This window comes from Temnothorax longispinosus, chromosome 1 (assembly GCF_030848805.1).
Source record: "Temnothorax longispinosus isolate EJ_2023e chromosome 1, Tlon_JGU_v1, whole genome shotgun sequence".
In the NCBI taxonomy this organism is placed as follows: domain Eukaryota; kingdom Metazoa; phylum Arthropoda; class Insecta; order Hymenoptera; family Formicidae; genus Temnothorax; species Temnothorax longispinosus.
Window position 1 is genome coordinate 8,539,650 of NC_092358.1, and position 26,542 is coordinate 8,566,191.

The window sequence follows — 26,542 nt, forward strand, 5'->3', positions numbered from 1 at the left end:
CTCGATCAATCTTTCGTCTTACAACGCCGGTATTTCAATTAAGCACCTCGACGACCGCGTTCTTTTGTAATTACCCTCACACACATACAATGGTGGAGTAAAAAGAGGAGTGAAATATTCGTTCGCGACGTAGCTTTATAATTTTTCCTGGCAATATATCCCTGATCGTAGCATATACATATATGTAGGTACAACATAGGTTTGCATAAGAAAGTCACTCTTTAAACAAATGAGGATTATTATTAAATCTCTCTTAATGATTTACGGCGTTCTTCGAACGCATCATTTGTAAAATTTGCCACGCGTGGCTTGGCGTGTTGTTGCTCAGAAACCCTTCATTTATAAGATGCGTCAGCGAATTTTCTCTGAACTCTTCGCGCGGCGACAGCAGATCGATTATAATAGCATACAGGCTGTGCCAATATCGCAAGATAACTTATATTGGCGACGATATAACAATGTTTTTTGGTGATGTTGAATTATTACTGCTACGAAGTGGGGGGGGGGGCGTACGAAAAATATTATATCAAATCTGTTAAAAATACATTAAAGTATAATATTTCCCTAAAATATTATGTCAACTTATCATATAACGTTATAAAGTTAAATACGTAAATGTACTAATCTACGTTGTGAAAACAGTAAGAGATTTTTCGATCTGGAATGAAATTTTATGTGCAATAAAATAACGTAAATGTAAAATAATACGTAAACATTATTTTACTGCATAATGCATTTACAACGACGTACTTTTACCACAACAGGTAAAAAGTAGCCGTAAAGCTCATTAATATTACACGAGAATCGTAAGTAACGTGACGAGAGCTTTTTGAGTCAGCTCGCGCGCGAACGAAGGAGCAACTAATATTTTTTGTTTTCAGATAATAAATCGCCCCGTCACCTATTACTCCGCTTTTTTCCTGCATCTTTGTAGCGCTTGCATCATTGTTTCCCGAAATTTCTCATCCTCGCTCCTTTACGTCGAAGGTAATAATCATTGTAAAAGCATTTCTCGTGCGCCAGAGAGAACCGTAAATTTCCGCTGTTTCCTTTCTCGACGATGATATTGTGCAATTTTCCCCGCAACCGCATCACTGACAGCTTTTCTACGGTTTCCTAATACGAATCTGTTTTACAGCCGGGTAAACGACTCGTCTTTTTCGTCGTCGTCATGAGAAAGATGAGAAAGAAAGTTCTTCGCACAACTATACTCTGAACAAACACTACGCGAAGATAATTATTAAAATATCCGTTTAGGCAATTTTTAATGATATTATTGCATTGAGGAATTCCAATCTGCAGGATCAGGTTTATGCATTAATAGGAAATATAGGCCCTCGACCTTTGGATTCGCAATAGAAGTTCAAGATAGTCCATCTATTTTTAGAGCAGACTTTGTTTCCAGTGTTTTACAAATGCATGTGCTAATGATTACAAGTATGCGGGAAGTAATAGAATAATTAAAAAATATACAGATACTGATAATATCTCTCATATCTCAGGTTAATAGAGCAAGGCAAGATGTTGCAGATGATGTTGCGAATGATTTCCGACGTGGAAAATGATTTGACATCGGGCTGTGGTTACGCCATAAAATATTACGATATAATCTCGTCTCTCTATCTCTCTCTTCGGAGGCCATGGTTTGAAGATCGTTCCTCATTCGCATCATTTGCACGACGTCATCGTTGCACTCTCGAGACGGAACTCGCATGCTCGCGGGAGAATTTGTCCGCCCGCCGCGGCGACAGCCAATCCACGACAGCAGGATTGCCCCGATAAGATGGAAGTTTAGATTAAATCGTGAATATTTAAAGCTCGGCCCTCGAGGGACGCGTGCTTCCTCTCACGCGTACTTTCAGTAACGAAGGGCTTACTAAAAGGCACTCGGATACGCGACACCCGATAAGAGAGAAAGATTATTCGAGTTGCTTTTGGAGATTAACCCTTATCCGGGAAATCAGCTTTTCCGTGCGAAAAGAAAAACCACTTTCCCTCAGATTAATTATTATTCAACAGAAATGTTTTGCGATTAAAAACCTTTATCTAATTGGACTTTAACATCTGTATTATTGGTGACTAATTTTAGTAATTTGCAATAAAAATTATTGAAAGTAACATGGCAGTTGCAAGTTTAACAAACAGAGTCGGTTTTGAAAATATTCTTGCATCGTTCCTGAAAATATGATTATTTGATAGTATATATAATATCCGGGAAAGTAGAAAAGAGATTTTGATTATCGACAAAACACAATAAATGACTTTATTAATAAATTTTCATAGTGTAATTTCCATAGCATCGTGACCCTTTAACCATGAAAAATAATATTTTTTTGTTATAAAATGACTTAAATTCGGACTTATTTAGCATAATAATTTTTTACAAGATAATACTTCGTAATAACGGATTATTCATATGTATGCGTTTAAGATTACGTATATCTACATTACGTAATGTTATGCTGTGATAACTAATGTTTCAACGAACATTTTTGGTAATGTCCGGTGATAAAAATTTTTATCAGGCCAAGTATACTAAAGTTGATGAATAAAAAGATATTATGCACATAATTTATATTTTTACTCTGAAGAAAAATAAAGTACTAAAAAATTATATGATAACGTTTAAGTGGCAACTATATGTTTCATAAAAATTTTTAGAATAACGTAATACAATACGTTGTAATTTATTATATACATGTTATATTACATTACATTATATTAAATCTTTTACAGAGTTAATTGATCTAATCAATATTTAAGCAAATATCATGACGTAGATATACTTTAGACAATTTAGACAATCGTATTGCTGGCCACCACTTTGAAATTGAGTGAAAATACTCTCAATAAGTTTCTGTGGTGTAGTGGTTATCACATCCGCCTAACACGCGGAAGGTCCCCGGTTCGATCCCGGGCGGAAACATTTTTCTTTTGATATTGGAAATTAATCTAAAACAAATAAAATTAAGCAATGAATTATATTAGAGAAAACTGTTAGCAAAATATGGTAGAAATAGAAATAAAATTATTAAAAAAATTTTTGTTTTAACTCGCGTATAGTATTTTCAGATAACGTATCTTCATTAACAGTTAATGAAGCAGCTGCCATTATTACCATTTTACAAATTAAGGTAGGAGCCCCGAATACATTTTTCTCAAAACTGGCTTCCTGCCAAAGTTCCCGTGAAAGTTCCTTTCGCAGACACTGTCTTAATTGCTGAACATTATGTAAAATGAGGATTTACGAAATAGCTGCATAGAGCAGACATAATTTATAATGCTCTGTGCAGCATGGTGCGCGCGGGCCGATACATAATTTACTAATTACATCTGTGGCTGTAATTAGCATAATCGATGCCGTTCACGTAGTAGCTCACGTAGTAATATGTATGTAGAATATATGTTTCCGTGGTGTAGTGGTTATCACATCCGCCTAACACGCGGAAGGTCCCCGGTTCGATCCCGGGCGGAAACATATTTTTTGCCAAAATTTGAAGGTATAAAAATGCGATGCATATTGTATTTATCCGTTGCATGTCAATACGAAAAAAAAAGAGAATGATGTAACTCGTGATCGTGTAATGATCAGCATACTGGTCTGAATATAATCAACAAAGTTGTAATGGAAGAGCATAATGATACAATTCAGAGTGGTTTAATGCAATAAAGTATTTAAAATTTGACATATGTATACAATTTTTTTTTAACAAAAAAATACATTTTGGTTTATTTCCATTGAATTGCTTCATATAAATTTTTACTAAACTCTAAATTCTCTTAACAGTAGTCTCTTAACAATAATCTTAATTCCTTAAAATTGTTATAAATTTATTTATCATCTACATATCTTTTTCAACGGAATACTTTTTATTAAATATATTGGAAATTCTTTATAATAATTTCCAGTATGTTTATAAGATTATAAATAAATAAATTTACAATAATTTGGATGAATTAAGATTAGTGTTTCCACTTTGACACACATGGCAATCAATAATCGTCAAAGACAGTGCGATAATTCCGTCTGAGTGTGCGTATTACTCTCGAGAGAGCACTCGAGGAGATGAAATTATCGAACAATAGCGTGAGGGGCAAAGCCGCGTCTCAACAGAAACAATGGCAGTCGATTAACGGTAAACTGCCGATTAGAGTGCACGAAAGTACATGCATTATGCATGACACTCGTGTAACGATCGTGTTAACCCGCGAATCGAGTATGCGGGAGTCAGTGGGCCGCGCTTTGTGAAAGTTTAATGCGAACTATCGACGCCATTAGTAAATCTACGCAACGCATCACGGTTCAGGCACCCCTTTCACTTCGAAAAACTGGTCCAATCGAATTTGGTTCTCTCATTTTTCGGATTACGTCCGAGAAATTCTCCCCCCCCTCTCTCTTTCTCTCGAATTATAAATTTTACAATTAAGTCAGTTGCGTGAAAAAGAATTATATTTTTTCTCTTTCTCTCTTCTTTCCTATGAAATCGCTTTCTATCAAATTTTCAAAGGAATTGTTGTGAAATTTGTATAAATTAATTAGGCAATTAATCAATATCAGATAAGATCATAATAATTTCAATTATTTATGCGTGCAACATTTTTATGTAAAATACAAATAAAAATTAATAATATTTTAATAAGATTTATAAAATTTACTTGCGCCATTTGTGAAATAAAGGGTTTTGCATAGACCTTTTATGGAAGATATGTATACAATATGCATATTCCGCGTGGTGTACGTAGCGCAATCACAAAGTCCTCGACTCTAAAGGATTGACCTAGAAGAACGCCAGATTCACGACGCGGAAGTGGGAGCCGCCGGCTTTCGCGGAGTTCTCAAGCTTGCAAGTTATAATACTTTGTCTCAGGATATAGGAAAATGCGGTCTAGACACCCCCCGATGTATCCTCCTCGTTGTCGTTTTTTGTTTCTTCTTCTTCTTCAATCCGAGCTTTCTCTATGGTTCTTTTTATTCCGCGCCGATCTCGGATACGTACAAGTTTTATGAGTACCGTTGCTACCCTACTGCCCTTAAATCCCGATCTCGTTTTTCGTCTTCTCTCGTTTCTCGCGACTCCAGTAAAGTTTCGCTTCCGGCCTCCCAGATGCATATATCCCCACAAATGAAGCACAAAATAAAGATATAAAGAAACGTAGGCAGTTATAAAATAATTCTTATTGCTCTAGATATATGTAAAACTTAAGCGAACAAAAATTTCCAGTCCCATTCAATTTACTGTATAACCAGGAAAAAAAATGTATATATAAAAGCATGCACGCGATTTCTTATTCGCGTCTCAAATAATTTGATTTTTCTTGTGTCCTTGTGTGCAAAAACACACACACACACACACAAATCACGTTTCTTCATGCACGATCGAGAAATTCCTGAAAAATTGCAGGCTTTCGAGATAGCTTTTCTCTCTTGTCGTCCTCCCGGTCGATGCATACAATGTAACTTGCACGCGATTGCGCGACGGCGATCGTGCGTGCAGGGTAATTTAATTATAAGTTGTAAAAGCCGACATTATTGTCCGTCGTCGTAGTTTCGCGAACTCAATCCTATCTAACTTTCGGCTCACCAATGTTTGCGTTCCGCTTTTGTCGCACGCGCACCCGCCACTTGCATGTATGTACACTTTATGTCGAGCCGGCGCGTGGCGCGGCGCGGCGTGGCGCGTTGCGATGCATCCGATATCCGGTATTACAAGCGCATTTACGTAGCAGTACTTTTAACGATCAAACAGAAGGAAGTAGGTTAATGTTGAGAGAAATAAGAATCTTTCAATTTTCATTATGTGGAAAACAAACGTTAGAACTATACATATAATAAGATGAAATGTATATTTTGCGATATTATATATATATTTTCTGTATTATAAATAACATTTATTATTTAAAATGGTAAAAAACAAAATTAAAATTAATATCAAAATGTGTAAAAAATACAGAATATGTTCTATTGTTTAATAAAAGTGTAATATAATTGTGTTTAAAATAATTTATACTAGCAAAGAGACAAATATATTTGCGTGATATTTTGGTGTAACAAACTTCTGGGAATCATATTTAAAGAAACTGTTGTAACTTTAGAAACTCTTTATGAAATTTTTGAAAAAATTTATTAGAAAATTTGGGGATAAATGTGTATATAGATTACATCTGAGATGTTTTATGTTAGTGGTTTAATCAAGACACGCGCGCTCGATCTCTCGATGACAAGTGCGATAAATTGCGAGAGAATGACTGTGCGAAGGAAGGCATTAAGGGGATGGATTAGATGAGAAGAGAAATAATGCCATAATTATGGTGCAACGAGATAATCGCGGAATAGAATGCTCGTCTGACCTGGTCTGGCGGCTTTCTATTATATCGTTGCGGTGGATATTTCACGTCGCGTCGATCTAGCAGCTGCAGCTGCAATTTGGCACTTGCGTGGCGTAAACTGGTATCTCGAGAGATATTACGCGATTACCATATGCGTGCGTGTGTGTGCGGACGCAGCGAGACGGCGCGGGCAAATTGTGCTATCAACAAAATTGCGCGGCGAACACCGTCAGCTCGCACAATGTTGGTTTACCGTCACTTTAGTTTAGTTACGTTGCGAGTGGATAATTTATCCGAGACGTTGATATTATTCATATTTTTATAATTATATACACTTACAATTAGAGCGTTAATTACCAAATGCGCAAATTGATATGATCAAAAGCATTTTTTGTTCAATCATTTCTTATCGATTTTATATTTCTTATCGATATAAATTCATAATAATAAAGTGTGTAAAAGAAAAAAAATATAGCACCACTGATAACTTTATAATTAAATAAAATATATAGTAGTATAATTAAAAATTAATGATTACTAATATAATAATATTGATAAATACTCTGATACCATAAAACACTGATCGTTAAAGATTTCATAAAATATTTGTGTGTGTGTGTGTGTTGCACAATAATTATTTATAATTAAAAATACTGGCTCAGAAAGAAAGAGAAATATTACAGCTATCTTGAAAAAAATATATTATCGAGCAAGAGTATTTGAGGGGGCAACGACCTTGTGGTTTATTTTTCTAACAGGTAAAGGAAGAACACGGGAAACACGAGGAAGAAGTACAGACCTGGTAGTTAGCCAGGACTCATAGGATGTCCGGCACGTACCGCGATATCGGGTCGTCGAGGATCAAAACTTTAACTTTCCTCGGGCAAGATTTTTCCCCGTAGCTTTACCGTGGTAGCTGGGACGAGCGACTTGAGGTTCGTACCTGACGTACCTCCGTATCCTGCGCGACTCATAATTTCTCGATATTATTCGCGAATTGAATTGAGCATTGCGAATAATCCAGCAATAATCGTCGTCAAAAGATCGTCATATAAATGGAATTGTTTATTAATTTGTAATAATTTATAATGAAATGTTATATTAATTATTTCTCTACATATAATAAATGAAAAGAATGTAGCATTATATGACAATTTTTATTTGTAATTATCCAATTGTGTTTTATATTACGTATTTTTAAATCAGTGTGTAATTTATATTTATTTTTATTACCTAAATTATCTCATATAATTTTTTAATTATTTTAAATTTGCAGGAGATGTTAACTTATTGTCATTTTTCTCTGGAACAAAACTTTCAAAGACGAGTTTTATTTTCCGCAGAAAACTAATTTATTTCGTTGCAATCTTATCTCACGCGTATTATTCGTTTTTCTGGGCTTAAACATTCATTTGCTACTGTTAAATGTCACTCCGTTGGTGTTTTTCCTTGTTTCGTCACCACATTTCTCTAACTTGCCTACTTTCTTCTACGACCGCGGTACAGCATTGCGATGGCTGAGCGGGATTATCCTGAAATCCTGCCGGCAAGAGAGAACCGGGGACCGCGCAGGATATTCCGGATGCGGCGGTAATGTCTCGCCGACGAGAAGAGCTGAAGACGAATGATCCACACGGAATATCAAACCCTCTCGAAGAAAGCCCACACGAAGGGATTATTTTTTTCTCGCCGACACGAGCGCGCAGGGAGATCATATCAAACATCATCGTCACGAGTAGATGGTGGTCCTTTCAGCTGTCTAATCTATTCCGATAAAAGCTCCCGCGGAAACGGGTTATAACTTCGCACGTAAGAGACCGCACGGGAGAGAATTCTTTGTGTACTTGGTCCATTTGCGGATATCTCTGAAGTGCTTTGAAATAGTGGGGCAAGTATTGGTCGACCTCGTTCTCGTTGTATAAGAAAAGAGTACACAGAAATAGGTATTCCTTAACTACTATCAATTAATAAACAGGAAGAAACGGTCATTTCTTAAATGATAATGGCAATCTACAATTCGATCTACAATTAATTATTAATATTTTATTTGTTATTTGTATTCAAATTTTATTTATCAGTTTTATATTTTATTATTTTTAATTTAAATTTGATTTATTTATATATATTTAGTTTTATGTTCTAAGTATTATACTGTTTCACTTTTTAATTTTTATTGAAATATTGAAGTCATAATTTTTAAATCCATATTGGGATTTTTTTATCGCATGACTTCTTGGGTATCAGAAGCCTTGAGGGAAAAAATTGACAGCATTTTATCACGGCGGAAAAACGCTTCTAGGTTGAGAATCTTTCAAGGTGTTATTCTTCTTATCCCCATGGTAGAGGTAGAGAAATTGCGCGACTTTTTTTTTGGCGAACAAACAATCTCTCTGAATTTGCCACTAGACAAAGAAAATGGAACCCTGTCATTATTGAATTTCTCTCATCCAACAGTGGAACATAATTAATAATCTACATTTATATATTATACATATATATATATATATATATATATATATACATATATACATCTTGAAGGTTTAAAGTTTTAAATAGGGAAATAATATATTTTTTTAGATATAAAAATAAAAGTAGCAACTTGATTTACTAAGTTTTTAACAAAGTATCTTAACTGACATATTTAATAGTGCAACTGCCAATAACACGCTGCACCTAGTTTAAAAATTTGGCACTATAAAAATTTTTAATACGATTTTTTCTAAACTTATATTTTAGGCCTTAGGTAGTAATAATAATAAACATAGTAGTAATAATAAACATAAGACGCTTTACTATTATACAATTTAAGCTCTTGTTATATTGAAAAGTGTATTAACTCCATTTTGATAAAAACTGAAGATATATATGATAATCCTTTGAAAAAGTATGAATAAAGTAAAAAATTTATTATAACTTTTATTGGATATACATATATCATAGACTTTTATTATTATAACTTTTATTAGATACATCATGGAAATATATAAAAATTCTCATAAAAATTTATTTCAAAGCTGAATAGATAGCCGATTTCTATCATAAAATTTTTATTATAAAAGAGTCTAAATTAACTTTTTTTCTTTATTGTATTTATACTATTTTAGCGGCCGCTCTCGGTGGTTGTATAGTGGATATGATGATGGGACGCGCGAGAATTAGTAATCGAAGATAATCTTGTCATACTATTTTAGTATTTTAGTATTTTAATATTTAACGTTTTTAATGTTTTGATATGAGAAGAGGAGATGAAACATAACACGTATTTCCACTGAAAAAAATACCGACTTAATCCCTTTTGGAAACAAGTTTTTCAAATAACGAGAGAAAGAAGCTTACTGTTGTCACGTAAAATTTATCTTTAGCCACTATAAAACCATAAAAGCAGAGCAAGGAAAAAGGGGCTAAAAGAATCCGAAACAGAAAAAAATTCTGTACTATCGTAGTTTCCAGACCGGTGAAAATCAGTACCACCGTCACCGCGTCTCGGTAAAGTAGGTTAGTAACAGAGATACGTCGGTTTACGATCTTTCTGTAGAAAGAAATCATCTTGACACGAACGAATGGTTTATTTCTTTTTGATTATCCGTTCTCACACATACACACATACACACAATACGAATGCGAAGTTTTTTAGTGCGTCGTAGGATGATTCACCCGTGAATAATAAACGGAAAAATTTATGGCGCGGCGCGTAACGAGAAACATGTTGCGTCGGAAAGAAAGAAAGAAAGAGAAAGAAAAGCATAGAAAAAAAATCAATTAGATCCAGTTAAAAGTTGACGACTTCTTGACAGAATCGGGTCATGTATACCGGTCTAACATCTCTGATATCTCTTGCGTTTGATTTTACCGCTGTATCAAATCCTTTAATTTTTAACCAATTTCCGAGTGTTTTTGCTCTTCCCAATAAAACTAGAATAATTGAATTTTATTTGTCGATTCGTTTTATTCATCTTTGTCTTCAATCGTTGACATGAAAAGATGTACGATACCTTGATATCTACTTCTATTCGCTGAAGATCCTTATTAAGAAGAGTTATTTTAGCAAACATTACTTTTTTTCTATTAAAAGAAAGTACAGAAGTTTCCTGCTATAAAAAGAGAAGAATTATATAAATAATACAACAATACAAATGTATCAAAAGTTTACTTTTAACGATGGTGAGCAGATTTTATGATTATATAATTATTATATTATGTTATAACTCTCTGCTAATAAAAGCGTTACGTAAATTTTAGAGGCATTACTTTAATTTTCTTAGCATGATGAAGCATGCACACTTTTTAAACATCGCTTGGGAGGATAAACTCGATATAGCTCCTTCGTGCCTTGCCTTTGATGTTTGCCCTTAGATTCAATGGCTCGAATTAATACTTTTCACCCCTTCGGGTGTGCTTAAGAGCCTCTTGAAAACAGGTACAAAGCCGCCAAGACGGGTGCCATGAAAGGGTGCTCGAATTTGTGTCTTAATTCGAAATTCCCTTGTAACAAGGGTTGTCACATCGTGCCTCCTGTATATCGTTTGACATAATTAGTTCGCAATATAAAACTGTGAAGGTTCTATAGTTTAATTTAAAACACAATTTAAAACACAAAATCTTAAAATTAATATTAAAAATAAAAAGTTCTTTGTTTAAATGTAAAGAATTTTTCATAATTTTATGAAACGCACACGCACACACACACACACCCACACATACACACACACACACACACACACACACACACACACACACACACATAGAACATAAAAAGCAATTGAAAGCTTTATGTGCTATTAAAAAAGTATATAGTTAAAACTACTCTATAATAGTCTCATTCTCTGTAACATTATCGTATATAAAAGATGTATTAACTTTTAAGGCTATCTTTCATTTGGATATTGCTAAAAAAAGCGTCATGAAAAATTGAGAATCGAATGAATATTCACCTAATCTCCGACGAAGGGGTGCGTCAACACTTTTAGAAGTCTTTTATCACAAACTGGAAACTATGCGTGATAGGAAGGAACGATGGAAGATCGGGAGAAAAGCAGAGCCTCGTTTAAGCGCGTTTAACGCGCCATTATCGCATTACGTAGCAAAAGTGGCAACGTGGGCATTAAAGGTGCACGCGGACAGCCGAAGGTACGCAAGAAGGGTGGGTTTTGCCAAGGGGATGAGACGATATTACATCCTGAATAACGGTGCGGATGAAAAGAAGACCCTTTAACCGAAAATACTCTCTTTTCATAGCGCTCCTTTCTTTTTTCCCCCTATCGCAAGTTTGTCGTACGTGCGAACGGTTTATTCGGGAGGAAAAAAAAAGACAGGAAAGAGAAAAGAGAGAGAGAGAGAGAGAGAGAGAGAGAGAAATTTTTGACGGACGGCGAATCACCTTCTCCAGCCTTATTCCGTAGAAAAGTAGCGCAGTTGCGAGCAAAGTGTACGCGCGGGGACGCGCCCGGAAATTCCTCGGCTTTGCGAACTTTCGCATTCGCTTCGTTCCGCCCTTCCGTTCCTCACCGTTGTTGACTTGTTCTTTTTGCCATCGTTAGTGGGGAAAGGTGTAATCGAAGGAAGACCGTCGTGCCGAAGAATATTCATTTCATGATTTAAGCTATTTAATGAAAGTTTAAATTACGCTCGATCAATGAGATCAAAATTTAAATCAAATTTATTCAATGATTAAATTTACTTTCTGAATAAGTTATGATAAAGTTATAATAAATTATAATTCTGTTATTGAAAAATTTTTGAAATTTATATAATTTTTAATAATTTTTTTTATATTTTCGGAATTATATGTAAAAAATATTTAAATCGCCGATATATATAATGCTGTTACAGTTGTATGTGAATGGAATGATAAACTAGCTTAAGCATTTTTAAATAATATTGTTTTAAGTGTTTATAAAAAACTATATATTTATCGTCAGAGAAATTAGTTTTGTAACAACGTTTATCACATTAATTTCGTAATTTACTTTTAATTTCTTAATTTAATCTAATTTTATCATATATGTATAATGAAGAAATCCTGGTGTATGTATTTTTTTATTTTTACGTTTGGTATTTTTATACTTTGACTCAATAACGCACTTTCATGACTCGTACGGATGCCTCATTTTTTTGAAACAAAATTGCTCAGGCTTGGAAGGGATAGTAGTACATCAGGGACGGACTTAGGAGCGGTACTTTATTTCTCAGTTCGAACCCCGAATACCAATCATCGTCTCGTCCATCAACGTCGACGAGAAAAGGTCAGACGGATGCTGCTTTTTCCACGTCGTGGAAAAGGCACGCGAATTTTGTAACAGTCACGACCTCGGCCTCGGCACGAATTCACAAGCTGGACCATAATTCACCCGTTGGTCAGATCAGTCAGCTGATTAATTCGGGCGAGATTATCGCTCGCGTGAGGTTTGCTATTGTTACACAGCAATGTTGTAATGCAATTTTATCGCGTTGTTGACACATTTCACGTACATAGCTCACACAAAATGTATCTTGGCTTATTGAGTAATTCCGAAGAATGCAGCCAATTGTAAGAGTAGTAACACAAATTACATATTGTGTCAGAATTATAATTATAATATTTATGAAATATTCAACCGATGCTTCATTAAATATTTGATTTTTCTTTAATCGAGGTACTAAAATAATGTTTGGTTTGAGATTAACACCGCGAAAAAATTGCGACAAATTATATATCTCAGAGGTTTAAATAGATAAAAATGAACAATATTTCACGAAATATTTGCACTGAAATTTTTTCGAGGTTCAGGATACGCTCGTGTGTACAAATTGCACGACACCGTGCAAATAGTCGCGCGATAGCCGTAGCCAATTCAGTGGCACGGAACGACGCTGGAGCACCTGTGTCCCGGGGCTTTGAATGGTATTGCGCAGGTATCCCTGAAGTGTTTGCGGTCACGCAACGGTCGGATTGGTGGAATTGGTCTGCTGCACCTTCTTCGTTATCAAAAGGTACGTAAATAGACCGCGACACACGTATTCCGAAACGCGCGTTACCATTGCGAAATTAATCCAAATAAGTTCATCTCGCGTGAATAAATCTTTTCAAGGCATTTGTAAAAAATGGTTAGCGATGCACGTGAGCTAACTTTTCTTACGATTTTGATAAAAATATCTAACTGAAATTGCATGGACAGATTCACGTTCAGATATTTTCACATTCATGCTTAATATTGAAAAACCCATGATTTTAGTGCCTAAATTACAATATCTGAAAATTATGCAGTTAGGGATAAAAGGATTTGATGTTATTTATTATCGGATGCAACATTTTGCACATAGTATCGTTAAATATTTCGTAATGAAGATGTAACGATAGAAGTTACAATTTCCTGTAACACGATCGCGTAGAGCTTAGACGCGAGCTCGGAGGCAATTTAAGAAGCAATCAGTGTTTATCGAAGGGCGTAAAACTCGTCTGAAGTTTTCAGGAGGGTGAGAGAAGGTCCAAAGTGGCGACCGGTCTTTGCTTCTATATACGGGAGAAGACCGATAAAACACGATACAGCGACTGTCTCTTTTTATCTGCCATTTATCTTGTAGGTACGCCGCGCGCCGGTACGTCGGCGTCGTACGGCATCTGTGACGGCAGAAAACGAACCCGACAACTCGAATCGGCTGCTCGTCGTGATTAAAGATACATCTCTTTACCAAAGAACGATGCCTTCGTCCTCTGGTTCCTTTTTTCTTTCCTTGTTCGGGTCCCCTCCATTATTTTGTATCCTTTATCTCGTGGATACGAGATATCGGGGCGCTTTAAGCGGAACGAGATTGTGTCGGATTATCTCACGAATGTAATGCAATTAAATCCCCGCGAAAGTGTGCGCTTGAAACTTAAATAGTCTCTTAGGTTCAATTAGTTTAAGCGATTGCGGAAATAACACTTACGCGCTTTATAGTTTTATAAATATTTAAATGGCGAAAGATAGAATAATCTCATTGTTACGTGTTACGATAGCATTTGAATCCTTGCGCCTTTATCTGTACGATGGCATATTATCGGAGTCAACCAAACGGTGTCGGAAGAATAATTTCCGCTTCTTACGAGACGAATCGTTCAAAAGAAATCTTCTACTTCGATTAGGATCGACCAATAATGCGAACAGTACAATCGCCACGTCGAAGTGCGCGAATTGACTCGGTCTGACCATTGCGTGACTGTAACTACTTGCAGTCGACTCTAATGCGCGCTTGCATTAAAACTTGCACCGCCATGAAAACTGCGAGCGACTTGAGAATTCATTCGTTTACCTTTGCGCAGTCAACGGGTTGTTCCATAAAAATAATATTCTGTTATGTACTAATAAAATTACTATAAAAAACCCACTGTTTATAGTAATAGTTCATCATAAAATGAATTCTTAATTTTTATAGATCAATATATATAGCAACAAAGAAGCAAAATTTAAAATATTATGATCTTATTTTAAATTGTCACCAAGAGAATAAATAATAAATATATAATATAAATAATAATCAATTTAGGTAAAATACTATTTACGTAAAGAGCATTTTACTCTAATTTGATTGTATATCGTAACGGTCTTATTTCTCTTCTTATTATAAATAATAATGTATATATAGCTTCTATAACTGTGCAAACAAAGTTCTTTTATATATAAAAATATAAATTACTTACTTATTTATTAGTATAATATTTGAGAAGCTTAACTTAGAAGAATTATTGCTTATTTTCGTCTCGTTTTTATTTAAATAATTTATAAATTATTAAAGTTCTCTCTCATATAATTCTTTTTTTTAGATTTATTTCTGGGATGCCTTTGCAGATAGAGATAGTCATCAACGGGTGAGTGATATACAACACAATGTTTTATTTATTATTATTTTAATCCTGCAAATCGCGCGCACAGATTTTTTTAGCTCGACTCTCGATTTGACAAACGCATTGTGTCGCATTTAAAAAAAATTCGCTTCTCGAATTTTCGTGAATCCGCGGGCGATTTTCCTTTTTTTTTGTCAATATGTAAGTTCGACAGAGAAAAAAGCAAAATCGAAATCGACAACGCGATTTGTGCGCGCGATGCGACAAGCGCACATGTAAATATTGAAAACGATGGTATGGGCGGATGACGTGACAGTTTTTTCTCTAGAAAAGCAATTACCTGAAAAACAGACATTGCAGCGATTTTTTTCGCATGTGCGCTACGACAAAAAGTTCTATCCATAAATATCTCGTATTGTATTGTGCGTGAGTTGCATGTGCTATTTCCCTTCGATAGTAACTTTTTGCGAATTCGGATCTTTCCATCTACTCGTGAATTAAATCAACATGGTAATATATATAGCTTTTTCCAAAAATCTCTCTGCAATCGACTGCATCGATATGAATCGTCCGAAACGTTATTCATTTGCAATAAAAACGTGAACAGAAATTAAAATACAAGATATCACGAAACATCGTAGATTACTCTTGAAATTGAAGATGTCTAAAATGAGATAATTGATTAAAATTATTTGCTTAAATGTAGATTGACATATATTGGTCAACTGCAATATTGGAATTTCTATATCAGATAATTAAAACTCTTATCTAATTTGAAAGCTCTCTCTGAATGAAGTGTTAGATTTTTTATATATGATATTTGATAAATAATTGGAAACTTGAAACTTAGAAGAAAATCTCCAATTTCTAAATAGAATAGAAATATTTTCTCATTTTTTTATTTACTTGTTGTTAATACATTATTCTGATGAGTTGGAACAAATTTTGAGAATTCACGATGGAGGCGTCTCGAGAAAGGAGAGTAAGATAGTTACGATATCTTGTCATTTTATTGGTGCGCCCACAGGACAACGAATAATGTTGTTTGTTTCATTTCCAAGATAGCGATGTCGCTCGCGGCGATTGCATTTGTAATTAGCTCCCGTTGTTTTCCGTTGACACCGGAACGGCGGCAGATATAATACAAAACGATTTTCCCATTCGCTGAAATCAAATCAACGTCATGATACGCCCATACATCCTGCTGACCACGCTCACTCCTTTCTCTCCTCTCCTCTCTTTGTGTCTCCCTCTCCCTCTCTCCTCTCTCTCTCTCTCTCTCTCTCTCTCTCTCTCTCTCTCTCTCTCTATTTGTCTCGCTGCATGGCGTGCGTAAACATGCGTCGATGCACGCGACTGGTAACTCTGTATACTTCGTGTATGGGTGTTGCAATATACAAAACCAGCCTGCGCAGCAGGCGCCGAATGAATTTTGAATTTCGTCTGCGTCATGTGCATATCTCTCTCTTCAGTGTTTCTCAAACTTCTTTTCCTATATATAAGAGATTCCATTTTTAGTTTATTTATTATTTTTATCTATTCCTCACATTGAGAATACTTAGGAATTCTTGTCAATATGTGTGGAATAATTTATTTTTATATAGACAAGTAATATTAAAATTAAGAAATAGAAACAAAGAATTGCTTCTGCTTTGCACTATTATAATACTAAACTTGAAAAAAAATCTGCGAACAATATCTTAATTTATTATACTCTTCAATTTTAGAAAGAAAATTAGATTCTATTCTTAAATTTGCAGTTGACGTATAATGTTCCAGTTTTTTTTTTTAGTTTTTCGGTCTAGAAACACTGCGAGATATAGATTACATCTACCTGTCGTTGATCTTATTTTTCTGAGGCATCTAATACGTATAATATGCGCGGCTTTAAACAAATGCATGAGTGTACTTCAATGCCGAACAGTTGTATCGACTTCGACGACTTGTCTCGTATTTCATCGAGATATAGATATAGTACATACATAGACCGCAGCAACCCTATTGGTTCTTTATCTCGCTATTCCTGCGCGTTTCCGTAGCTCGTGGATTCGTGAACGTATGAAATAATATCTCGGAAAGAGATTTGAAGACTTAAAAAATTTTAAAATAGAACAGTGATCGTGAAAAAAGTTAGGAAAAAATAAATTATAATGCATTCGAAAAGGTTTATTTATCAAATATTAATTATAAAAAAAAAATTATTTTTCTGAATTGATTCTCAGAGTAAAAGGAATTCTTGAAGTTTTAACGTCTAAATTTATAATTCTCTAAATAATTATATAATCAATTTAAGTGTGATCCAGCTCTTTTACGTTTACATTGAATAAGTTCCAATTCTATTTTTAATTACAGAGGTGTTTATTTTGATGAAGCTCCATATTAAATAATTTTTCTACATATATATACTGGACAAATCGTTGCTTTCAAATTCATCATTGAGACGTCATTTACGTTCAACATCTTTAGTTTTTAAGTCTTTGTTGCTGTGTTCACGATTCATGTCACTGTCCATAAAATATGTGATCATCCGATACGTGTCTATCGTGTCAGAAACACGTCGTCCACGAATTTACGCGAATTTACGCGGTTGTCAAATCGAGCCATTCAGAAAAAATGTAAAAAAGGTTTTTTCAAACAAATTCTTTTAAAATATTTGAGCAATATTATTATTGAATGGGCTATCTAGACTTATATATACGGATTCCAGCATGAAACAATAATTTATTAGATGTTATCTAATTTGATGGAAGCTACTTTCTGATAAAACCTTTTCTCTCAAAAACTTATATTTTTTATATTAGTCTTTGTGCAAACATTTCTACAAAATTTGTTATAACGCATTCCAAATCATATTTAAATGAGCATATTTTAAATGAAAGAAATTTTTAGCATAATAAATTGCCAATTTTCAGAGCTGTCCCCTACACAATTGTTTCTTATAATAATTATTTGTAACTATTATTATAAAAAATAAATATGTAGCTTTGTTTGAAATATCCCACTCGGAAAGATTTTAAAAGTTCTGTTTCATTTATGAAATGCCGACAAATGTGCACAAACACAAATCTCTGTACAACTTACATAACAAACCATACCAAATCGAGTTAAAGAACGCATTTCTTTTACTGTTCGCAAATTTCCGAGTATGTACCAGAAATGGATAAGAGAATCAAGCTACTGCAATATGCATCCGGAGCGCAGGACGTATTGTAATAGTCCGCATTTCGCGAAGCAGCAGCCAGGGCTATTCGAGGTCGCCGTTTATCGGCTCCCGTCATCCCCGCGGCATTAGCGGTATTACATGTACGATTATGGGATTATATGTTATTGACAATGAATTGGGTCACTTCATGGTCGTCGATGCCCGATTTATTCGCGTCGAAACGCGCGTTCGCGATTCGCGGTACCGTGAAACGCGATCTTCTCGTCGAAACGGCACGGTAAATGGATGAATTGGTCGCGTTGCTAAACTTACGTCGGTGAATTAATTCGCCGGTTACGCGGTTATGTTTCTGAAATTGCGTGAGGCAACAGTTGTGCTTGGGTATAATCGAAGGATTGGGTGCAGTAGCATGGTAACCCGAAATAGAGGAATATTACAATGGGGAAGCACTATGAAAGGTTTGTCAATCGTTAATGAAGTCTCATATTTTTTTCTTACGCGATATTTATATAAATTTACTTTTTAATATATCGCTCTTAAAAATTTCTCGTTATCTGGAAAATAATTGCATGATAGTGGATAAAACCATTTCTAGTTGCATATAATAGTAATTTTTTCTTATATAAATATCGCAATTTCATAAATATGGTGATATTATATGATTTTGCAATTTTGAAAAACTTGCGATATAAACGTTATATCTATTTAAATGGAGTATCGTTCATTGAATGTCTTGTGTCTTGAGGCAGTTATCGCTTTGCTTATCGCTTGAATCGCTCTTAATACGATCGCCGCGATTACGCGAAAAGGAGCGGATGTTTAAGAATTTTCCCTGTGCGTGATTTATCGTGCAAAATCCGCGAGAAACGCCCTGGCCGGGAAATAATGTTACGACTGTGTGCCACGGTGGACGTATCCACCTCTGGACAGTGCTATAAATCGTTCCGCACCCATAAAAGACTAACTCCTCGTTTATCATGCGCTTTTCTGTCTGGTATCCCCGGCCGCGGAGAAATATCTCTCGCTACGAGAATACGAGAGCGTACGAAGGGAATCTGAAATTGTAAGATCCGCGTCATTCTTACGACACACGTGAAGGCTACTTCCTCCGCTAGGATGCTATATTCTTCCCTTATGTACAAACTGCTCGATCATTAGTATCAAGGATTGATGGTTTCATTATGGAGCTACGGAATCTAAAACGTTTGCGCGGATCCCAAGCCACGTTTATTGATATCAAAATAAAATAAAATTTACTTGAGATTTACTTGAAGTATATAAGGCTTTGTTATCTATTTTGTCGAAAAAGATTTATATATATATTTAATATTAATTATTAAGGTTTATTATATTCACTATGTTTATCATTAATCTCAAATGTCAGAGCAATTATGATGTCAGAAAAGAGTAGAAATCAGATCGCTACATTTAGTTATTAAATTGTGTATTACATCGTATAGTCCTCCCCCCCGTGCTTCAGCCATAATTTGTACTGCATTTCTGCCATAAATAAATGTGTGTAAGCGAAAATTACAAAGACTTTCTTCCCAGCAGATCACAAAACTATAGCTATGGCAATACAAAGCCATGGGAATTACGATGCTACCGGAAATTACACTGTCATGTAGAAAGAATTACGCTCTCTGTAAAATTATTGTCGTTCACTGGTACTGAGACTCGTGTAAACATCTGAGGTGGTTCGACGCGGCAACAGATATAAATGAAGGCTTCGATAATACATAAAATAGTCCAGAACTGGAACAAGATTAAAATAGCGTGTTTTGCCTGGAGATTAAGTCATAAAATAGCATGACAATTATAATGTTTCTGTATCTTTATTTCCAAAGGTTTACACATTTTTCCTCCATTTGTCCAATATATTTTGCATAATATTATACAGACAAAATAAAATTAACTGAATTGACATTCTCAGGTAAATTAAAAGAGTATAAAGCAACATTTTATTAATGCTAGGTGAAATTATTCATATCGGAGATTATATGTACATACATATGTATACTCCTATACATACTAGAAAAAAAAGAGAGAAAAAGAGAGAGAATATCTCACATAGTATTATCATTCCTAAATTAATTTAGATTTCAGTTAATCAGTCATAAAATGCACATTTAAAACATGCATAAAACGAAACAAAGCACATAACCGCAACTTTCAGGCACTATGCATGCTAAGACTTGAATAATGCGTCTGCTGAAATAAAATTCATTTGAAATTGCTCGAAAAATAGGATCTCGTTATCTATTTATGTTATTAAAGCTCTTTTGTGTAGCGAGAAGGAGGTTCCTCCCTACATCTTCTGCGGCACATTCTGCAGAAAAATGGTTGTGCGAAAACGAGCGCTGGCACATGTACGCACCAACCATAAATCGCGCGACACACGTAAATGCTGTGTTCACTTCATTTTTCATGTACCACAGTCTCTGGAGCGAAGCGAATAAACACAGACGCATCGCTATGAGACTGGCTCTCATAGGCAGAACTGCATGAAATGTTGCGAAAAAATGTATTTTGACTGCAGAATACTAAATGTAAGCTGCAGAATAGTCTAAGGGACGTGTTTTAGGCATAAAATATAAGACGCTATGGAAAATGCGGTTCTAAGTGCAAAAAGTAATTATTTTGATTTTTTTACCGATTATTATACAAAATGCGAAATTTATTATATAAAATAGTTTTAAATTTGATAATTAATATTTTTTTAAGTTTCGGAAAAGAAAACTATTTATATTTATTTCAGATATACATATATAATATATATATATATACCAATTACAGATGTGTCAAATAGTTTAAAGTATTGCATTTTTATTAAATTTGTACAATCCTCATTTTAAATGACTTAATATTTTAACATAATCTTCAATACATTTTTAAAGAAATGTATTTGCCAAATGCGTGAGCATTTCCTTCGAACGTGCTCACTCAGTCTTTCGTAAAGTCTGTTGGATACGAGCTCTTTGATCGGCCTGCCTACCAAGTTCGTTAAGTTCGTGCGTAATTTACATACGTGATTAAAATCGGTCTGATTACGAGATGCTGCCAGCTCGTTTCCGCAGGCCAACTCGTTCCTTTGTGATGTCTCATAAATGTAATTCAGCAGAGCTCTATCGAGCGATTTGAATATAAATTTTTTGCCGAGCCAATGTAATTTCTCTCATTAGTTATTACTGCGCGATTAGTTTAGAGCGTGCAATTTGAATTTAGCTTTCGAATAAGCAAAATAAAATACGTAAAGCGAACGAGAGGTATGAATTACGCAAACCACGGAAATATACTAAACATTGCATACTTTGCTGCGATTATAGTTTCACTGATAAACGCGCAGATCCTTTTACGTTTGTTAATATTTTATGTAAATAAGTTAAAGATAATAATTTTCAAGAGGAAGAAGAACATTTTCTTGATTTCTCTCTCTCTCTCTCTCTCTCTCTCTCTCTCTCTCTCTGTCTAGTTTTTTAATTTTATATATGATTATAATTGTTCATCAAATATAAATCTAAAATGTTTGCAATTATTAGTAGAGCAACCTAATCACTAGTTATGACCACTGGAATACACAATGAGCTTAATTTTTTAAATACTTGCTAATAATTGCTTTTGCTGCTTTGTTACAAACTTGCTATTTTTTCAGCGTCTAAAGCATAATGTATTAACACAGGACATGATGAATTTAAAGGAATGCGCGCGCGAGAATTAGATGAGTGTGTGGTGTACCGATACTATAACGTTTCCAGTGGATGTGCGAACCCATCCCCCCCAAGCTGGCGTGTGTAATTTACATGCATAATTGAAGCGGGAGGGGGCTTCGTTACGAAACCGCCGCCGTTGCCCCTCTTGCGCATCCTGTTGATTACTCCGCGATTCTCTCGCACTCGTCGCCCCTAATTAGTAGTCGAAATAACGCCCCGGCTGGTCCCCGTGACTGACTCGTGTTTGTAGCCTCGGGGTGTTACCCATATCCGTTAATTATCCGCGTTGCTGCTCGTCCGGTGCGTTCGTTGTTGCATTCACGGCGACTGGATGTATTAACCATCTATATTGTCATATATTTTTTTCTTGTAAACGGAAATTCACGATAATTGATTGTTAAATTAATTACTAACTACGTAGTAAATTGACCTACACACTCGTGAATCGATAACAATTATTTCGGAAATAGCATCTTTTAATTAAAAGAAAAATATATTGAGAATAATATACGGAATTCATCTCGCATCTATAAGTATATATTTATGCAGCAAGAAGGAGTAGGTATAAGAAGATTGTAAATATTGTTACAAAATTCATAAAAGTGTCGCTTATGTGGCTAGTCACAGTTCACATTACTGAGGAGTTAAACGTTATATTTTGACGATCGCTTCTACTTTTGACTATAACATAATTTCTGCTTAGCAACTTAGATATTTTATTACGATTTATTTGAAGTAAAGTAAAGGTAGATATTTTCATAAAACATTGAATTAACTAGTGTCATGAAAGAATCGATACACTTGTTTCGCGTTTTTCAAAGTTGATATTGCAATTTGAAAATCGATCTGCTTAAAACGAAGTTCATATGGCGTCATAAATGCCTTCCCACTTGAAGAGAGCCGTGTCCGAGTCGAATAATAAATAGCATTATTTGATCTATTTATTATTTTACTCGGACGCGGCTTTCTTCAGGTAGGAAGGCATTATAATAACGTCGTCTGTACACATGCATTATTTTTTCAAACTTGTGTATTATTTTTCAATTCTACTATGGTGACAGAGTGTGTAGATCTTTAAAGAAACCGCCGAAATTTTTCTCGGTCCTTTAAAAATCGCGAAAGAATCACACAGGTTGTGGTTCATGCGTGATGTTATCATTCAATTATGAGATTCAACCTTCTTATAGCAAAGAAGTAGGTACAGCTAGCAAAAAAGTATGGAATAGACAATGGGAAGCGAAATGACGAGCGAATTTTTCCTGCACTCTTTTGCTTTTTCTTTTTGATTGGTAAAAAATTACATAAATAATTTTTGAAAATGTAAAATAGATCAGCCTAGAAAGAGAAGTTATAAATCTGATTGATTACGATATTAAGAATACAGTTTTGTTATTAAATTTTGCTAATCAAATGTAGAATTAATATCTCTTAAAGCAAAGATTGATATAAAGTAACATGAAAAATAGTTTCTAATTTAATAATCATTCTTTTGCCAACGCAATTTATATGTATATCTCGTCATATTAACGAGTGCTCTAATGTATGCGTTTTATACTAAACATTTTTCAAACGCAAACAAGATGAAAGAGATATAAAGGCCGGTTAGTTAAAGTATACAGGATTTAAGTGATAATCTCCCCATCCACTTTTGCGTTGTGCAACTACCGGGTGGGTATGCGGTAACCTCATCATTCATGGCAAGGTATACGGGTCCGCCGTGTGAGACAATATCGCGCAACTTCAGCCATTAACGATATAAACAGTTATGCGACATTAAAGGAAATGACTTCGTGAATGCAGATAGGCGAATGCGTTGCGTACGCGTGCGATAGTTATGCGGTAGAATGACTGATAACGCCGCGTAACGTATATACATTCGTGCGGAATCATGCATGCTGAAACGAGGCAATCTCCCGCGTAATTAAGCCGTGAGTATTCGCGCTACGTGTATGGTGCTCACGCAAAAAATTATGTTTTCCTCGCGCGACGGTCGTACGAATTCTGGTACTTTCTCTTGTACCGTCGATTTGATACCAAAGAAGGCAAATTGAAGAGTTCATTCTGATAATGGAATCAACCGATCTTTCAAGAAGTAGAAAGAATTAATCCATTTACATAATTTTAATTAATTTTTTTTAAATTTAATCTTGAGATAATTAGTGTACAAATAAATTCTACAAAAATTAACTTAGATAAATTAGATAAAATTAAATAAATAATTAGATAAATTTCTAAACTGTGAAAACAGTCGCTCCACCGTTTAAAATTTTCAAAGCATTTTAAATTGTTCCTTGAACGAAAGTCTGTATTTCTTGTAGAATTTTCAATTCAACTTCTCTCGAAAAAAAGTCACTTACGTCGTTTCTACAGTGTTCAGTTGTAAAAACAGGAGAACGTGGATTGCAAACACGTCGCGCAGAACGATAATCCGGAAATGCTCTCGGATGGCCAGCGTACCTGGGGCCCGGCCCGACCAGGGTTATTTCCGTCGGTTTAGCCGCGAAACCAAACAAGGGGGTGAATGGTGGGAACGAGTCGGTGAACGGTAAACATCGCCCCGATCGTCGGGACACGGGTCAGAGTCGCGTGTGACCGAGCTACCGTATTTCCGAAAAGGCTATTTGCGTTACTCTCTACCCTTTTCGCTCACGGTCCCAGTCTCACTACGCCCTCTCGCTCTCTCCAGCTCTTATCTTTTAGCCTCCGTCGGCGAAAGGTTTTTCGAGATGTTTGTTTAAAGGGTTCCCCCTGAACACTTTGGCGAGGCTCATGCTAATGCAATATTCGGGGAGTATATAGCCGCAGGTTATCCTAATTAAAATCTCTAGGTATTTAACCTCTTTGCCGCTGTCTACTCCGATGGCGGTCTACCCCCCGGGATCTTGTTCATATACGTGTTTCCTTGTACGAGGTTTTATAATAGCGTAACTAGACGAAAACATGCCAGAGGCAGCTCTGATGAAAATATCTATTGAAGAACTGATTAGTGTATATAATTGATATTTATCAATGCGGGCAAATGATATGTGACAACATTTCCCCATTTTTAATATTTACTGTTCTAATAGTAGATTGCCGATAATGTGTTGCGAGCATAATTATGCATGTCATGTGAAGTATCGAGTATCGGTTTGTTCAAAATTGGGAATGATAGTTTATACACTTGCTTGTCAACATTGTAATATTTATAACATAATAGCGCTATACGTCCGTAATTTGTTGCAATAGGTAAGACCACCGTGGTTTTCAATAAAGTCGAGTTATTTATTCTCGATGGTGTTGCCTTATTTTTGTCGGCCTTTCTCACTTGTTGCTACAGAGAATATTTTGCTTGAGACCTGCATTGAATCGTTACACGGTACCATGGTTATATACATAACGATTTACCGCAAAGGTTTCCAAGTTGCGAAATTCTTGAGTAATGATAAAAAAATGATGATTTATTTCGAAAGTTTTATATAAAAATAAAAAAAGAAATTGACTCTAAATTTCGCAGAAAACGCTATTATGTTCACTTTCCACCAATTTCAGGGTATCGTATACAAAAAATACGACAGATAAGTAAGCGTAAAATAAAAATTTGAGACATTTGTCGCGTTTATATTATGGTGAGTAGACATAGCGATCACATGTCGCTAACATCGAAGGCTACTCTCACTATGGAGTCGTGCTGGTTTCAATTCTTGGTAAATACGGCTGTAATCGAGCAGTGGAAACACGATCTGTGTGGTCAGGCATCAATGGGTACAATCCATAGTAAACCGCCGTGCTAATGGTGCTCGGCTCATATATATTGTGTACATTGTGCACAATCGTGAATAGTTACGTCTTCTATTATGAATAAAAAAGTTGATTTTTCTTTAAATTTTGAGAATTATTAATATGATGGTCGATACGAAAGTAATGCCTCCTAATTTTTTTTTTCGAATCTGGCGCCATAGAAAATTTTGCGTTTTACTGAGGGTGCGATCCATTTGGCGCTCCAAACGCTCTTGCTGGAAACATTTCATCCTTGTTGTTTATCAAATGTTAAATAAGGACAAAATAATACTCTGATTACTCTGAAGCGTTTAAAGCGTCTAGTGGATCACACCCTGAGTTGTTACTTGAAGTCTCTAGTTGCATTATGTTGAGTGGTGTTGTGATCAGTTACGTTATATAGTGTGTCACACGAACAGTTAAAACTGGTGCGTGTTTTAGATACGCGTAACAGACAAGGGCGGTGCTTGAATTTCTTACCGTGGATTTTTGGAAGAGAAACAATCTAGTCTAATAAAAAGAATGATTAAGCTAATGAAAGAATATATCAAAAATTAATAATAAATAATAAAATAATAATAAATAAAAATAATAAATAAATAAATAATAATAAATAAAAATTAATAATAATAGAGATATTATTTCGCTGAGTTCAACTCTTGAAGCTGTAAGTGCGCGAAAATTTTACGTCGTTTCCTCAGTATATTTATTCACAATTTGTACAGGAATCATTATTATATGCATCTAGTGTTGAAACGCATCTCAATAAAATTATATTTAATA

At 35.0% G+C, this 26,542-nt stretch overlaps 1 protein-coding gene and 2 non-coding genes across 4 annotated transcripts in view; 2 read left to right on the top strand and 1 right to left on the bottom strand.

Moving 5' to 3' along the window:
• LOC139808969 (uncharacterized) overlaps positions 1–26,542 on the bottom strand; it is a 148,983-nt gene that overhangs the window by 109,564 nt on the left and 12,877 nt on the right. The window lies entirely within an intron of this gene.
• On the top strand, positions 2,854–2,926 carry Trnav-aac (transfer RNA valine (anticodon AAC)). The gene has a single exon. It is a non-coding gene; the product is annotated as a tRNA-Val (tRNA).
• Trnav-aac (transfer RNA valine (anticodon AAC)) lies at positions 3,406–3,478 on the top strand. Its single transcript has one exon. It is a non-coding gene; the product is annotated as a tRNA-Val (tRNA).